This window comes from Danio rerio, chromosome 18 (assembly GCF_052040795.2).
Source record: "Danio rerio strain M-AB ecotype USA chromosome 18, GRCz13ab, whole genome shotgun sequence".
Taxonomy (NCBI): Eukaryota; Metazoa; Chordata; class Actinopteri; order Cypriniformes; family Danionidae; genus Danio; species Danio rerio.
The window spans coordinates 34,177,194-34,190,976 of NC_141038.1; the positions used below are offsets into that span (position 1 = coordinate 34,177,194).

General features: G+C 35.1%; 1 long non-coding RNA gene across 1 annotated transcript; it reads right to left on the minus strand.

Annotated features, from left to right (window-relative positions):
- Positions 1 to 3,420: 3,420 nt before the first annotated feature.
- On the minus strand, positions 3,421 to 8,088 carry LOC147839774 (uncharacterized). The gene is made up of 3 exons (XR_015515087.1): positions 6,229 to 8,088; positions 5,186 to 6,041; positions 3,421 to 4,441 (listed from the first exon to the last, which is right to left on the minus strand). It is a non-coding gene; the product is annotated as an uncharacterized LOC147839774 (long non-coding RNA).
- Positions 8,089 to 13,783: the final 5,695 nt, after the last annotated feature.

Consider the following 13,783-nt stretch of genomic DNA (forward strand, 5'->3'; position numbering starts at 1 on the left):
ATTTTCAACGTCCAATTCAGAATGTAATAAAACCAGATCCAGCTATAAAATGCATCATTCTTTTTTGTTTTAGACAACATTTCATGCACTGTTAAACATGTTAAAGCAAGTTGCAAGTGAAAATCTATGTCTCTGACTGAGTTTGCATTACTGTGATTTGACCTCTCTGCTGGCTGAGATAAGCTCATTTTCAACGTCCAATTCAGAATGTAATAAAACCAGATCCAGCCATAAAATGCATCATTCTTTTTTGTTTTAGACAACATTTCATGCACTGTTAAACATGTTAAAGCAAGTTGGAAGTGAAAATCTATGTCTCTGACTGAGTTTGCATTACTGTGATTTGACCTCTCAGCTGGCTGAGATAAGCTCATTTTCAACGTCCAATTCAGAATGTAATAAAACCAGATCCAGCCATAAAATGCATCATTCTTTTTTGTTTTAGACAACATTTCATGCACTGTTAAACATGTTAAAGCAAGTTGCAAGTGAAAATCTATGTCTCTGACTGAGTTTGCATTACTGTGATTTGACCTCTCTGCTGGCTGAGATAAGCTCATTTTCAACGTCCAATTCAGAATGTAATAAAACCAGATCCAGCCATAAAATGCATCATTCTTTTTTGTTTTAGACAACATTTCATGTACTGTTAAACATGTTAAAGCAAGTTGCAAGTGAAAATCTATGTCTCTGACTGAGTTTGCATTACTGTGATTTGATCTCTCTGCTGGCTGAGATAAGCTCATTTTCAACGTCCAATTCAGAAAGTGATAAAAACAGATCTAGCCATAAAATGCATCATTCTTTTTTGTTTTAGACAACATTTCATGCACTGTTAAACATGTTAAAGCAAGTTGCAAGTGAAAATCTATGTCTCTGACTGAGTTTGCATTACTGTGATTTGACCTCTCTGCTGGCTGAGATAAGCTCATTTTCAACGTCCAATTCAGAATGTAATAAAACCAGATCCAGCCATAAAATGCATCATTCTTTTTTGTTTTAGACAACATTTCATGCACTGTTAAACATGTTAAAGCAAGTTGCAAGTGAAAATCTATGTCTCTGACTGAGTTTGCATTACTGTGAGTTGACCTCTCTGCTGGCTGAGATAAGCTCATTTTCAACGTCCAATTCAGAATGTAATAAAACCTGATCCAGCTATAAAATGCATCATTCTTTTTTGTTTTAGACAACATTTCATGCACTGTTAAACATGTTAAAGCAAGTTGCAAGTGAAAATCTATGTCTCTGACTGAGTTTGCATTACTGTGATTTGACCTCTCTGCTGGCTGAGATAAGCTCATTTTCAACGTCCAATTCAGAAAGTGATAAAAACAGATCTAGCCATAAAATGCATCATTCTTTTTTGTTTTAGACAACATTTCATGCACTGTTAAACATGTTAAAGCAAGTTGCAAGTGAAAATCTATGTCTCTGACTGAGTTTGCATTACTGTGATTTGACCTCTCTGCTGGCTGAGATAAGCTCATTTTCAACGTCCAATTCAGAATGTAATAAAACCAGATCCAGCCATAAAATGCATCATTCTTTTTTGTTTTAGACAACATTTCATGCACTGTTAAACATGTTAAAGCAAGTTGCAAGTGAAAATCTATGTCTCTGACTGAGTTTGCATTACTGCTTATTTTGACCTCTGCTGGCTCTGAAAAGCTCATTTTCAACGTTCAATTCAGAATGTGATAAAACCAGATCCAGCCATAAAATGCATCATTCTTTTTTGTTTAAGACAACAATTCATGCACTGTTAAACATGTTAAAGCAAGTTGCAAGTGAAAATCTATGTCTCTGACTGAGTTTGCATTACTGTGATTTCACCTCTCTGCTGGCTGAGATAAGCTCATTTTCAACGTCCAATTCAGAATGTAATAAAACCAGATCCAGCTATAAAATGCATCATTCTTTTTTGTTTTAGACAACATTTCATGCACTGTTAAACATGTTAAAGCAAGTTGCAAGTGAAAATCTATGTCTCTGACTGATTTTGCATTACTGTGATTTAACCTCTCTGCTGGCTGAGATAAGCTCATTTTCAACGTCCAATTCAGAATGTAATAAAACCAGATCCAGCCATAAAATGCATCATTCTTTTTTGATTTAGACAACATTTCATGTACTGTTAAACATGTTAAAGCAAGTTGCAAGTGAAAATCTATGTCTCTGACTGAGTTTGCATTACTGCTTATTTTGACCTCTGCTGGCTGAGATGAGCTCATTTTCAACGTCCAATTCAGAATGTAATAAAACCAGATCCAGCTATAAAATGCATCATTCTTTTTTGTTTTAGACAACATTTCATGCACTGTTAAACATGTTAAAGCAAGTTGCAAGTGAAAATCTATGTCTCTGACTGAGTTTGCATTACTGTGATTTGACCTCTCTGCTGGCTGAGATAAGCTCATTTTCAACGTCCAATTCAGAATGTAATAAAACCAGATCCAGCTATAAAATGCATCATTCTTTTTTGTTTTAGACAACATTTCATGCACTGTTAAACATGTTAAAGCAAGTTGCAAGTGAAAATCTATGTCTCTGACTGAGTTTGCATTACTGTGATTTGACCTCTCTGCTGGCTGAGATAAGCTCATTTTCAACGTCCAATTCAGAATGTAATAAAACCAGATCCAGCCATAAAATGCATCATTCTTTTTTTGTTTTAGACAACATTTCATGCACTGTTAAACATGTTAAAGCAAGTTGCAAGTGAAAATCTATGTCTCTGACTGAGTTTGCATTACTGTGATTTGACCTCTCTGCTGGCTGAGATAAGCTCATTTTCAACGTCCAATTCAGAATGTAATAAAACCTGATCCAGCTATAAAATGCATCATTCTTTTTTGCTTTAGACAACATTTCATGCACTGTTAAACATGTTAAAGCAAGTTGCAAGTGAAAATCTATGTCTCTGACTGAGTTTGCATTACTGTGATTTGACCTCTCTGCTGGCTGAGATAAGCTCATTTTCAACGTCCAATTCAGAATGTAATAAAACCAGATCCAGCCATAAAATGCATCATTCTTTTTTGTTTTAGACATCATTTCATGCACTGTTAAACATGTTAAAGCAAGTTGCAAGTGAAAATCTATGTCTCTGACTGAGTTTGCATTACTGTGATTTGACCTCTCTGCTGGCTGAGATAAGCTCATTTTCAACGTCCAATTCAGAATGTAATAAAACCAGATCCAGCTATAAAATGCATCATTCTTTTTTGTTTTAGACAACATTTCATGCACTGTTAAACATGTTAAAGCAAGTTGCAAGTGAAAATCTATGTCTCTGACTGAGTTTGCATTACTGTGATTTGACCTCTCTGCTGGCTGAGATAAGCTCATTTTCAACGTCCAATTCAGAATGTAATAAAACCAGATCCAGCCATAAAATGCATCATTCTTTTTTGTTTTAGACAACATTTCATGCACTGTTAAACATGTTAAAGCAAGTTGGAAGTGAAAATCTATGTCTCTGACTGAGTTTGCATTACTGTTATTTGACCTCTCAGCTGGCTGAGATAAGCTCATTTTCAACGTCCAATTCAGAATGTAATAAAACCAGATCCAGCCATAAAATGCATCATTCTTTTTTGTTTTAGACAACATTTCATGCACTGTTAAACATGTTAAAGCAAGTTGCAAGTGAAAATCTATGTCTCTGACTGAGTTTGCATTACTGTGATTTGACCTCTCTGCTGGCTGAGATAAGCTCATTTTCAACGTCCAATTCAGAATGTAATAAAACCAGATCCAGCCATAAAATGCATCATTCTTTTTTGTTTTAGACAACATTTCATGTACTGTTAAACATGTTAAAGCAAGTTGCAAGTGAAAATCTATGTCTCTGACTGAGTTTGCATTACTGTGATTTGATCTCTCTGCTGGCTGAGATAAGCTCATTTTCAACGTCCAATTCAGAAAGTGATAAAAACAGATCTAGCCATAAAATGCATCATTCTTTTTTGTTTTAGACAACATTTCATGCACTGTTAAACATGTTAAAGCAAGTTGCAAGTGAAAATCTATGTCTCTGACTGAGTTTGCATTACTGTGATTTGACCTCTCTGCTGGCTGAGATAAGCTCATTTTCAACGTCCAATTCAGAATGTAATAAAACCAGATCCAGCCATAAAATGCATCATTCTTTTTTGTTTTAGACAACATTTCATGCACTGTTAAACATGTTAAAGCAAGTTGCAAGTGAAAATCTATGTCTCTGACTGAGTTTGCATTACTGTGAGTTGACCTCTCTGCTGGCTGAGATAAGCTCATTTTCAACGTCCAATTCAGAATGTAATAAAACCTGATCCAGCTATAAAATGCATCATTCTTTTTTGTTTTAGACAACATTTCATGCACTGTTAAACATGTTAAAGCAAGTTGCAAGTGAAAATCTATGTCTCTGACTGAGTTTGCATTACTGTGATTTGACCTCTCTGCTGGCTGAGATAAGCTCATTTTCAACGTCCAATTCAGAATGTAATAAAACCAGATCCAGCCATAAAATGCATCATTCTTTTTTGTTTTAGACAACATTTCATGCACTGTTAAACATGTTAAAGCAAGTTGCAAGTGAAAATCTATGTCTCTGACTGAGTTTGCATTACTGTGATTTCACCTCTCTGCTGGCTGAGATAAGCTCATTTTCAACGTCCAATTCAGAATGTAATAAAACCAGATCCAGCTATAAAATGCATCATTCTTTTTTGTTTTAGACAACATTTCATGCACTGTTAAACATGTTAAAGCAAGTTGCAAGTGAAAATCTATGTCTCTGACTGATTTTGCATTACTGTGATTTAACCTCTCTGCTGGCTGAGATAAGCTCATTTTCAACGTCCAATTCAGAATGTAATAAAACCAGATCCAGCCATAAAATGCATCATTCTTTTTTGTTTTAGACAACATTTCATGTACTGTTAAACATGTTAAAGCAAGTTGCAAGTGAAAATCTATGTCTCTGACTGAGTTTGCATTACTGCTTATTTTGACCTCTGCTGGCTCTGAAAAGCTCATTTTCAACGTTCAATTCAGAATGTGATAAAACCAGATCCAGCCATAAAATGCATCATTCTTTTTTGTTTTAGACAACATTTCATGCACTGTTAAACATGTTAAAGCAAGTTGCAAGTGAAAATCTATGTCTCTGACTGAGTTTGCATTACTGTGATTTAACCTCTCTGCTGGCTGAGATAAGCTCATTTTCAACGTCCAATTCAGAAAGTGATAAAAACAGATCTAGCCATAAAATGCATCATTCTTTTTTGTTTTAGACAACATTTCATGCACTGTTAAACATGTTAAAGCAAGTTGCAAGTGAAAATCTATGTCTCTGACTGAGTTTGCATTACTGTGATTTGACCTCTCTGCTGGCTGAGATAAGCTCATTTTCAACGTCCAATTCAGAATGTAATAAAACCAGATCCAGCCATAAAATGCATCATTCTTTTTTGTTTTAGACAACATTTCATGCACTGTTAAACATGTTAAAGCAAGTTGCAAGTGAAAATCTATGTCTCTGACTGAGTTTGCATTACTGCTTATTTTGACCTCTGCTGGCTCTGAAAAGCTCATTTTCAACGTTCAATTCAGAATGTGATAAAACCAGATCCAGCCATAAAATGCATCATTCTTTTTTGTTTAAGACAACAATTCATGCACTGTTAAACATGTTAAAGCAAGTTGCAAGTGAAAATCTATGTCTCTGACTGAGTTTGCATTACTGTGATTTCACCTCTCTGCTGGCTGAGATAAGCTCATTTTCAACGTCCAATTCAGAATGTAATAAAACCAGATCCAGCTATAAAATGCATCATTCTTTTTTGTTTTAGACAACATTTCATGCACTGTTAAACATGTTAAAGCAAGTTGCAAGTGAAAATCTATGTCTCTGACTGATTTTGCATTACTGTGATTTAACCTCTCTGCTGGCTGAGATAAGCTCATTTTCAACGTCCAATTCAGAATGTAATAAAACCAGATCCAGCCATAAAATGCATCATTCTTTTTTGTTTTAGACAACATTTCATGTACTGTTAAACATGTTAAAGCAAGTTGCAAGTGAAAATCTATGTCTCTGACTGAGTTTGCATTACTGCTTATTTTGACCTCTGCTGGCTCTGAAAAGCTCATTTTCAACGTTCAATTCAGAATGTGATAAAACCAGATCCAGCCATAAAATGCATCATTCTTTTTTGTTTTAGACAACATTTCATGCACTGTTAAACATGTTAAAGCAAGTTGCAAGTGAAAATCTATGTCTCTGACTGAGTTTGCATTACTGTGATTTAACCTCTCTGCTGGCTGAGATAAGCTCATTTTCAACGTCCAATTCAGAATGTAATAAAACCAGATCCAGCCATAAAATGCATCATTCTTTTTTGTTTTAGACAACATTTCATGCACTGTTAAACATGTTAAAGCAAGTTGGAAGTGAAAATCTATGTCTCTGACTGAGTTTGCATTACTGTGATTTGACCTCTCAGCTGGCTGAGATAAGCTCATTTTCAACGTCCAATTCAGAATGTAATAAAACCAGATCCAGCCATAAAATGCATCATTCTTTTTTGTTTTAGACAACATTTCATGCACTGTTAAACATGTTAAAGCAAGTTGCAAGTGAAAATCTATGTCTCTGACTGTGTTTGCATTACTGTGATTTGACCTCTCTGCTGGCTGAGATAAGCTCATTTTCAACGTCCAATTCAGAATGTAATAAAACCAGATCCAGCCATAAAATGCATCATTCTTTTTTGTTTTAGACAACATTTCATGTACTGTTAAACATGTTAAAGCAAGTTGCAAGTGAAAATCTATGTCTCTGACTGAGTTTGCATTACTGTGATTTGATCTCTCTGCTGGCTGAGATAAGCTCATTTTCAACGTCCAATTCAGAAAGTGATAAAAACAGATCTAGCCATAAAATGCATCATTCTTTTTTGTCTTAGACAACATTTCATGCACTGTTAAACATGTTAAAGCAAGTTGCAAGTGAAAATCTATGTCTCTGACTGAGTTTGCATTACTGTGATTTGACCTCTCTGCTGGCTGAGATAAGCTCATTTTCAACGTCCAATTCAGAATGTAATAAAACCAGATCCAGCCATAAAATGCATCATTCTTTTTTGTTTTAGACAACATTTCATGCACTGTTAAACATGTTAAAGCAAGTTGCAAGTGAAAATCTATGTCTCTGACTGAGTTTGCATTACTGTGAGTTGACCTCTCTGCTGGCTGAGATAAGCTCATTTTCAACGTCCAATTCAGAATGTAATAAAACCTGATCCAGCTATAAAATGCATCATTCTTTTTTGTTTTAGACAACATTTCATGCACTGTTAAACATGTTAAAGCAAGTTGCAAGTGAAAATCTATGTCTCTGACTGAGTTTGCATTACTGTGATTTGACCTCTCTGCTGGCTGAGATAAGCTCATTTTCAACGTCCAATTCAGAAAGTGATAAAAACAGATCTAGCCATAAAATGCATCATTCTTTTTTGTTTTAGACAACATTTCATGCACTGTTAAACATGTTAAAGCAAGTTGCAAGTGAAAATCTATGTCTCTGACTGAGTTTGCATTACTGTGATTTGACCTCTCTGCTGGCTGAGATAAGCTCATTTTCAACGTCCAATTCAGAATGTAATAAAACCCGATCCAGCCATAAAATGCATCATTCTTTTTTGTTTTAGACAACATTTCATGCACTGTTAAACATGTTAAAGCAAGTTGCAAGTGAAAATCTATGTCTCTGACTGAGTTTGCATTACTGCTTATTTTGACCTCTGCTGGCTCTGAAAAGCTCATTTTCAACGTTCAATTCAGAATGTGATAAAACCAGATCCAGCCATAAAATGCATCATTCTTTTTTGTTTAAGACAACAATTCATGCACTGTTAAACATGTTAAAGCAAGTTGCAAGTGAAAATCTATGTCTCTGACTGAGTTTGCATTACTGTGATTTCACCTCTCTGCTGGCTGAGATAAGCTCATTTTCAACGTCCAATTCAGAATGTAATAAAACCAGATCCAGCTATAAAATGCATCATTCTTTTTTGTTTTAGACAACATTTCATGCACTGTTAAACATGTTAAAGCAAGTTGCAAGTGAAAATCTATGTCTCTGACTGATTTTGCATTACTGTGATTTAACCTCTCTGCTGGCTGAGATAAGCTCATTTTCAACGTCCAATTCAGAATGTAATAAAACCAGATCCAGCCATAAAATGCATCATTCTTTTTTGTTTTAGACAACATTTCATGTACTGTTAAACATGTTAAAGCAAGTTGCAAGTGAAAATCTATGTCTCTGACTGAGTTTGCATTACTGTGATTTAACCTCTCTGCTGGCTGAGATAAGCTCATTTTCAACGTCCAATTCAGAATGTAATAAAACCAGATCCAGCCATAAAATGCATCATTCTTTTTTGTTTTAGACAACATTTCATGCACTGTTAAACATGTTAAAGCAAGTTGGAAGTGAAAATCTATGTCTCTGACTGAGTTTGCATTACTGTGATTTGACCTCTCAGCTGGCTGAGATAAGCTCATTTTCAACGTCCAATTCAGAATGTAATAAAACCAGATCCAGCCATAAAATGCATCATTCTTTTTTGTTTTAGACAACATTTCATGCACTGTTAAACATGTTAAAGCAAGTTGCAAGTGAAAATCTATGTCTCTGACTGTGTTTGCATTACTGTGATTTGACCTCTCTGCTGGCTGAGATAAGCTCATTTTCAACGTCCAATTCAGAATGTAATAAAACCAGATCCAGCCATAAAATGCATCATTCTTTTTTGTTTTAGACAACATTTCATGTACTGTTAAACATGTTAAAGCAAGTTGCAAGTGAAAATCTATGTCTCTGACTGAGTTTGCATTACTGTGATTTGATCTCTCTGCTGGCTGAGATAAGCTCATTTTCAACGTCCAATTCAGAAAGTGATAAAAACAGATCTAGCCATAAAATGCATCATTCTTTTTTGTCTTAGACAACATTTCATGCACTGTTAAACATGTTAAAGCAAGTTGCAAGTGAAAATCTATGTCTCTGACTGAGTTTGCATTACTGTGATTTGACCTCTCTGCTGGCTGAGATAAGCTCATTTTCAACGTCCAATTCAGAATGTAATAAAACCAGATCCAGCCATAAAATGCATCATTCTTTTTTGTTTTAGACAACATTTCATGCACTGTTAAACATGTTAAAGCAAGTTGCAAGTGAAAATCTATGTCTCTGACTGAGTTTGCATTACTGTGAGTTGACCTCTCTGCTGGCTGAGATAAGCTCATTTTCAACGTCCAATTCAGAATGTAATAAAACCTGATCCAGCTATAAAATGCATCATTCTTTTTTGTTTTAGACAACATTTCATGCACTGTTAAACATGTTAAAGCAAGTTGCAAGTGAAAATCTATGTCTCTGACTGAGTTTGCATTACTGTGATTTGACCTCTCTGCTGGCTGAGATAAGCTCATTTTCAACGTCCAATTCAGAAAGTGATAAAAACAGATCTAGCCATAAAATGCATCATTCTTTTTTGTTTTAGACAACATTTCATGCACTGTTAAACATGTTAAAGCAAGTTGCAAGTGAAAATCTATGTCTCTGACTGAGTTTGCATTACTGTGATTTGACCTCTCTGCTGGCTGAGATAAGCTCATTTTCAACGTCCAATTCAGAATGTAATAAAACCCGATCCAGCCATAAAATGCATCATTCTTTTTTGTTTTAGACAACATTTCATGCACTGTTAAACATGTTAAAGCAAGTTGCAAGTGAAAATCTATGTCTCTGACTGAGTTTGCATTACTGCTTATTTTGACCTCTGCTGGCTCTGAAAAGCTCATTTTCAACGTTCAATTCAGAATGTGATAAAACCAGATCCAGCCATAAAATGCATCATTCTTTTTTGTTTAAGACAACAATTCATGCACTGTTAAACATGTTAAAGCAAGTTGCAAGTGAAAATCTATGTCTCTGACTGAGTTTGCATTACTGTGATTTCACCTCTCTGCTGGCTGAGATAAGCTCATTTTCAACGTCCAATTCAGAATGTAATAAAACCAGATCCAGCTATAAAATGCATCATTCTTTTTTGTTTTAGACAACATTTCATGCACTGTTAAACATGTTAAAGCAAGTTGCAAGTGAAAATCTATGTCTCTGACTGATTTTGCATTACTGTGATTTAACCTCTCTGCTGGCTGAGATAAGCTCATTTTCAACGTCCAATTCAGAATGTAATAAAACCAGATCCAGCCATAAAATGCATCATTCTTTTTTGTTTTAGACAACATTTCATGTACTGTTAAACATGTTAAAGCAAGTTGCAAGTGAAAATCTATGTCTCTGACTGAGTTTGCATTACTGCTTATTTTGACCTCTGCTGGCTGAGATGAGCTCATTTTCAACGTCCAATTCAGAATGTAATAAAACCAGATCCAGCTATAAAATGCATCATTCTTTTTTGTTTTAGACAACATTTCATGCACTGTTAAACATGTTAAAGCAAGTTGCAAGTGAAAATCTATGTCTCTGACTGAGTTTGCATTACTGTGATTTGACCTCTCTGCTGGCTGAGATAAGCTCATTTTCAACGTCCAATTCAGAATGTAATAAAACCAGATCCAGCTATAAAATGCATCATTCTTTTTTGTTTTAGACAACATTTCATGCACTGTTAAACATGTTAAAGCAAGTTGCAAGTGAAAATCTATGTCTCTGACTGAGTTTGCATTACTGTGATTTGACCTCTCTGCTGGCTGAGATAAGCTCATTTTCAACGTCCAATTCAGAATGTAATAAAACCAGATCCAGCCATAAAATGCATCATTCTTTTTTTGTTTTAGACAACATTTCATGCACTGTTAAACATGTTAAAGCAAGTTGCAAGTGAAAATCTATGTCTCTGACTGAGTTTGCATTACTGTGATTTGACCTCTCTGCTGGCTGAGATAAGCTCATTTTCAACGTCCAATTCAGAATGTAATAAAACCTGATCCAGCTATAAAATGCATCATTCTTTTTTGCTTTAGACAACATTTCATGCACTGTTAAACATGTTAAAGCAAGTTGCAAGTGAAAATCTATGTCTCTGACTGAGTTTGCATTACTGTGATTTGACCTCTCTGCTGGCTGAGATAAGCTCATTTTCAACGTCCAATTCAGAATGTAATAAAACCAGATCCAGCCATAAAATGCATCATTCTTTTTTGTTTTAGACAACATTTCATGCACTGTTAAACATGTTAAAGCAAGTTGCAAGTGAAAATCTATGTCTCTGACTGAGTTTGCATTACTGTGATTTGACCTCTCTGCTGGCTGAGATAAGCTCATTTTCAACGTCCAATTCAGAATGTAATAAAACCAGATCCAGCTATAAAATGCATCATTCTTTTTTGTTTTAGACAACATTTCATGCACTGTTAAACATGTTAAAGCAAGTTGCAAGTGAAAATCTATGTCTCTGACTGAGTTTGCATTACTGTGATTTGATCTCTCTGCTGGCTGAGATAAGCTCATTTTCAACGTCCAATTCAGAAAGTGATAAAAACAGATCTAGCCATAAAATGCATCATTCTTTTTTGTTTTAGACAACATTTCATGCACTGTTAAACATGTTAAAGCAAGTTGCAAGTGAAAATCTATGTCTCTGACTGAGTTTGCATTACTGTGATTTGACCTCTCTGCTGGCTGAGATAAGCTCATTTTCAACGTCCAATTCAGAATGTAATAAAACCAGATCCAGCCATAAAATGCATCATTCTTTTTTGTTTTAGACAACATTTCATGCACTGTTAAACATGTTAAAGCAAGTTGCAAGTGAAAATCTATGTCTCTGACTGAGTTTGCATTACTGTGAGTTGACCTCTCTGCTGGCTGAGATAAGCTCATTTTCAACGTCCAATTCAGAATGTAATAAAACCTGATCCAGCTATAAAATGCATCATTCTTTTTTGTTTTAGACAACATTTCATGCACTGTTAAACATGTTAAAGCAAGTTGCAAGTGAAAATCTATGTCTCTGACTGAGTTTGCATTACTGTGATTTGACCTCTCTGCTGGCTGAGATAAGCTCATTTTCAACGTCCAATTCAGAAAGTGATAAAAACAGATCTAGCCATAAAATGCATCATTCTTTTTTGTTTTAGACAACATTTCATGCACTGTTAAACATGTTAAAGCAAGTTGCAAGTGAAAATCTATGTCTCTGACTGAGTTTGCATTACTGTGATTTGACCTCTCTGCTGGCTGAGATAAGCTCATTTTCAACGTCCAATTCAGAATGTAATAAAACCAGATCCAGCCATAAAATGCATCATTCTTTTTTGTTTTAGACAACATTTCATGCACTGTTAAACATGTTAAAGCAAGTTGCAAGTGAAAATCTATGTCTCTGACTGAGTTTGCATTACTGTGATTTGACCTCTCTGCTGGCTGAGATAAGCTCATTTTCAACGTCCAATTCAGAATGTAATAAAACCTGATCCAGCTATAAAATGCATCATTCTTTTTTGTTTTAGACAACATTTCATGCACTGTTAAACATGTTAAAGCAAGTTGCAAGTGAAAATCTATGTCTCTGACTGAGTTTGCATTACTGTGATTTGACCTCTCTGCTGGCTGAGATAAGCTCATTTTCAACGTCCAATTCAGAATGTAATAAAACCAGATCCAGCCATAAAATGCATCATTCTTTTTTGTTTTAGACAACATTTCATGCACTGTTAAACATGTTAAAGCAAGTTGCAAGTGAAAATCTATGTCTCTGACTGAGTTTGCATTACTGTGATTTGACCTCTCTGCTGGCTGAGATAAGCTCATTTTCAACGTCCAATTCAGAATGTAATAAAACCAGATCCAGCTATAAAATGCATCATTCTTTTTTGTTTTAGACAACATTTCATGCACTGTTAAACATGTTAAAGCAAGTTGCAAGTGAAAATCTATGTCTCTGACTGATTTTGCATTACTGTGATTTGACCTCTCTGCTGGCTTAGATAAGCTCATTTTCAACGTCCAATTCAGAATGTAATAAAACCAGATCCAGCCATAAAATGCATCATTCTTTTTTGTTTTAGACAACATTTCATGCACTGTTAAACATGTTAAAGCAAGTTGCAAGTGAAAATCTATGTCTCTGACTGAGTTTGCATTACTGTGATTTGACCTCTCTGCTGGCTGAGATAAGCTCATTTTCAACGTCCAATTCAGAATGTAATAAAACCAGATCCAGCCATAAAATGCATCATTCTTTTTTGTTTTAGACAACATTTCATGCACTGTTAAACATGTTAAAGCAAGTTGCAAGTGAAAATCTATGTCTCTGACTGAGTTTGCATTACTGTGAGTTGACCTCTCTGCTGGCTGAGATAAGCTCATTTTCAACGTCCAATTCAGAATGTAATATAACCTGATCCAGCTATAAAATGCATCATTCTTTTTTGTTTTAGACAACATTTCATGCACTGTTAAACATGTTAAAGCAAGTTGCAAGTGAAAATCTATGTCTCTGACTGAGTTTGCATTACTGTGATTTGACCTCTCTGCTGGCTGAGATAAGCTCATTTTCAACGTCCAATTCAGAAAGTGATAAAAACAGATCTAGCCATAAAATGCATCATTCTTTTTTTGTTTTAGACAACATTTCATGCACTGTTAAACATGTTAAAGCAAGTTGCAAGTGAAAATCTATGTCTCTGACTGAGTTTGCATTACTGTGATTTGACCTCTCTGCTGGCTGAGATAAGCTCATTTTCAACGTCCAAT